The sequence below is a fragment of the Gavialis gangeticus genome, unplaced genomic scaffold (assembly GCF_001723915.1).
Source record: "Gavialis gangeticus isolate Ggan-Ray unplaced genomic scaffold, GavGan_comp1, whole genome shotgun sequence".
Classification (NCBI taxonomy): Eukaryota; Metazoa; Chordata; order Crocodylia; family Gavialidae; genus Gavialis; species Gavialis gangeticus.
In genome coordinates this window covers 1904591-1909097 of record NW_017729024.1, presented here as the reverse complement: position 1 = coordinate 1909097, position 4507 = coordinate 1904591, and positions in this window count along the sequence as shown.

Genomic DNA, 4507 nt, shown 5'->3' with positions numbered 1-4507 from the left:
CGGGGTGAAGGGTACAGGTTGGGAGAGAGGGGCACTGGCAGGGCCAGAAGGTTGTGAATCAGGGGTGGGGGCTGTGGGTTGGGAGGGGCAACGGCATATTGGGGGGAAGACAGCTGTAGCTGGACCTGCATCCTGGTGAGCAAAGGGAGCAGTGGGAGTTATGATTTTTCCATGATAAAAACAAAATCAAATGCCAAAATATATAGGTATTTAGAATGTATTTTAATTATAGAGATAGTGGTAGGTTTCCAAGTTGCTTTAAAATAGTGAATATATGAATAAAACATTGTATTCAACTGATACCTATATAGATATATAGTGTGTTTTAACTGATACCTATGTATAGTGGTGTTTCATTTTAATTGCAGAAAAATGTGGAGTTTGGGGTTTTATCAGATAATTTTGGATTTTTTTAACAGAGGAAACCAGAATCCCTGCTCATCACTATATAAGTTTAAGGATCAGGCCCATCAGCCTTAAGAGGGTATGCGTGTTGGCTGCCTAAGTGCTTCAACAGTTTTCACTGGTATGAAATCGGAGAATGCATTCCAGTCAAAGGAAAAAAGGCAGAATATCACCAGACGTCATCAGCCAGGAACTGCTACTAATGACCTACTCCTATTCAGCAAAAACATCAAGATTTGCACCCCCTTTCCCCCCACAAAAGGGTGAATGTATGTTCTGTTCACTACTGATCTGAACTACACCACTTAGAGAAAACCATGCAACTTTGAATGATTCTGCCTCGGGCTTTTTGAATGTCTGTACCTAGCCCAAGTACTGAGTCTCATAGGAACAGAAAATGTCTTAACATATTCCTGGTGTGTTGGAGGAGTCATTACCTCCTTATGCTTCACGCCACCCCTCCTGTTCCCATACCCCAGTGTCTTAAGGAAAATCTGACCTCTCCCCCTGGTGGTACTGATGTGGCAAGTGAGCGAGTGTGTCAGTGCCCTCCTGTTCAATATCTCCTTTGCTTGGAAGGCCACTGAGCTAGCAGTCTTGATGGCTCCTCCACCCTCTATAGTAGAAAGTGAGGATGTCAGTGGCTTCATCCTGGCTTTGTGTTAGTTTTTTCACTTCTTGCAATATGTTTTGCTCCCTATCTTCTTGCTCAGAGAAGTCTAGTTGGCAATCCTTAAATGTTAAAAGCACTGTGCAGTCTTTAGAAAAAAGCTAGAAAATTGGGAAAACAGTGTTTTATTGGGGGAGATGAAAGGGACAATGTATTAAGGTAGAGATGTTGAATGTCACTACTCTTTTTGTCAGTAAATTGGTACCTGTCAAGTCAGACTGTGGCCCTTGTAGAATGTGTGCTTTTTAAGTTTTCTTGGCAGAGATTTGAAAAGCAATGACATGGAGTTAGGTCCATACTTGCATGAAGCACTACTCATCAGACCCAATTTTTGCAGTGTGATGCTTAATTTAGTAGAGGGAGTACTACACCCATTTTTACTGAAAATTTCTTGTTCTGACTTGACTGGTGGGAGGAAAGGAGTTCTCCTTGCTAATCTCCTGTGGAGATGCTTGAAAAGAGTTTACTGGAAACCATTCAAGAGTTGCCTCTGCATTTCAGAGTAATGTCCTATACTAATAGTTGGGGTTGACTTTTTTTTGTTTAAGGTCACCCTCCAGGCAAGAAATACTAACTATCTTCACTGTCACCTCTAAGCTTGAGCCTGATAGCAGTCTAGCCTGAGTCTGGAAGTTCTACTGAATGTCAAGGTTTTAAGCTTGGCCCTGTCCTTGTTTTTTTCCTATTTCCTCCACCATTCTGCCTGCAGTGTGTTTGGAACCAATTTATGGGCTGCAGGACTGAAGCAGAGTCTACCAGCAATAATCCCACAATTTCCTGTTCCTATCTTCTAGGCCAGCTGTATTCTTCTGTCTCTGTCTCTGTCTCTGTCCTGGTTCATCTCTACAGATAGGAAGGAAAGTAGTGTGGATTGTGATCCCTAGAAGAGAGATGCAAGCCCTAGGGTACAAAAAAAGTGGGTGACTGTGGGGATGAACTACAAAGTATATCATCTGGGTGGGCAAGGGTAGCTCATGTGGCTTAATCTGGTTGAGAATAACTTCAAGGCTGACCCCAATTAAAAACTTGACATACTCCGGGTTATGAACCTGCCAGTTCCTCGACTTACAAATTCTTTGTATTTCAGGGCTCTGCAACCTAAGAGGGCCTGGGGCATGTGCTACCTTTTATAGAACAGTTAGGAATTTCATCCTAGCAAAACACTTATTGCTGTGCCACCTTGCAAACATAGGGTTTTCTATGGTGTAACCTGGCTGGGGGAAGGGACTCGAAAATAGGTACTGCCACCATCAGTTGCTGCTGCACTATTCACTGCTGCTGCCCAGGGCACAGAGCTGCCCTTTTACATCTTTGATCTTAGTGCCTGCCAGAGATGTTGAATCCCATCAGTGGGAATGCACGGAGGGACTATGGAAGAATGGCATTTACCTATAAGTTACTTCTCTCTTATCTTCTCTGAAAACCTAGAAGAATGGCACCTTCTCACTCAACCATGTATTTAGTCTGGCTGGCTTTACTGATTAGAATGAGGTCTAGCTACTAATTACTCCTGTTAGCAGAGCCAATATAGATATGGGAGACTGAGCTGGAATTTAATGATTCATACATCAGTGGTCTGCAAACAATGTAGTCAGCATTTTGCTAAAGATGAGGTAGATCTTTCAGTGTGTAGAACTAGTAGCTAGAGAAGGGTGGAACTTTATTTATGCTTGTTAAAATCAGCCAATTTGATTCAGAAGCTAGTACAAAAATACTGGTACTTAAATTAGCCAATGTTGCTCTTAGTTACTTACTCTTTGAAAAGGATATTCTTGAAGAGATGAATTTGGAAGGCTGTTACTTTGTTTCAAGGTATAAAATTGGCAACAATGTCCTTGGTGCCCTACACTGGTACATCAGTTCTTTGTTCTTTTTACAACTTTATTTTGAAAATACTGTGTGTACTTAGCAAAATTGCTCAATTATAAAATTTTTTAAAAAGAGCTACTGCATGCTCTTTCTAAATGAAGACACTTATTAAGGTGAAGTAAGATGCATATTTTTGGTAAAATCTAATTGTAGAATTAAGGATCCCTGATCATATATTAATGCACTTAAGGTTGTCAATGATTTATACACTCATTACAACAGAGTATGATACAGATTAATTTTCCTCAAGCTTTGGTCTTTAAATGTAACAGAAATGAAAACCAGGACAGTGTCAGTTCTAGTAGTCAAGTGGAAAAATCCTGACTTTTAATGTTTGGCTAGAATGACAGGTTTGTAGACAGTGATAATATAGTATACATATTAGAGATGTTTAATAATATTAAGTCCTAATGTCTCCAGTCAGTTCTGTTCACTATATAATGTTCCTCGTTCTTCCTGACTGTTTCAACAAACAGTTCCATTAAATAGTATTGAATTTGCATATGAATTAATCTTTCAAACTCTTTTCCTATTAATGAATTTTTGCTCTTAGCCAAAATAAATAAATAAAAAACTAGCCCTAAATTAGTAGCCCCCTAAAGTAGGAACAGACGACTGACAAATAATGCCACCAAAATTCTTCCATGAGTTTCACGTTAATGTAAAGTGTGACATTGGTGGATTACTTATGTGAGAACAAAACACTACATTTAGGTTTTAGTTAAAGACTCAGTTCTTAACACTTCTGAAGAATCCTGGATAAACATGAATAGTTTTCTTTTCCTCTTCTGTGTTAACATAGCTGTTAGGCTGAAAGAAGGGGAATGAAATAAGCAGGGCCCTTGAATCACACCCTTTAACATTCTCTATATACCAAAGTAGGGGTTGGCAACCTTGGTGTACAGTGGTTCACCAGGTGCCAATTCTCTCAGCTTGCAGCTGCACATTCTAGTGTCCACTTACCATTCCTACGGTGCCACAGGCTCTCAGGAACAATGACCATGAAGAGGGGCAAGTGAAGCAAGGCAGCGGGGAGGTGAGAGGCAGCATGTGGCACAATAATGTGTTGATGTCCAATGCTGTGGCAAAAAAGTTTGATGCCCAGGGCAAAGCCCACAGTGGAAGCCTACCCTCCCCCTGCGCACAGATCTGAGGGGCACACTTCCCCCCACCCCATGTTTGCCCAGGAGTGCATGCAGAGGTGGGAGCCACCCTCTCCCCGCCCCCCAAATGAGCCATCCTGCACCCCGCCCTGGCTGGGCAGTGCCTATTGGCATCCCTTTGCTTCAGTACCCAGGGGGATTGGCCCGCTTGCCCCCCACCCATGCTACAGCACTGCTGATGTCTGTCACCTTCTTCTGCCCCCCATCCTCTCCCTTCCCCCAGGTGCTGCAGGCCAGATTCAGGGGTAAAGAATAGATTTTTTCCTGTTCCATAACCTAGAGCTGCTGCTGCTGCTACTACTATACTTCTAATCAATAGCAATAACTGATGAGTCACTCCACTCCCCTCAGCATCATCATCTTTGGTGGGGTTTAGCACTGAAAAATGCAAGGTTCTCCA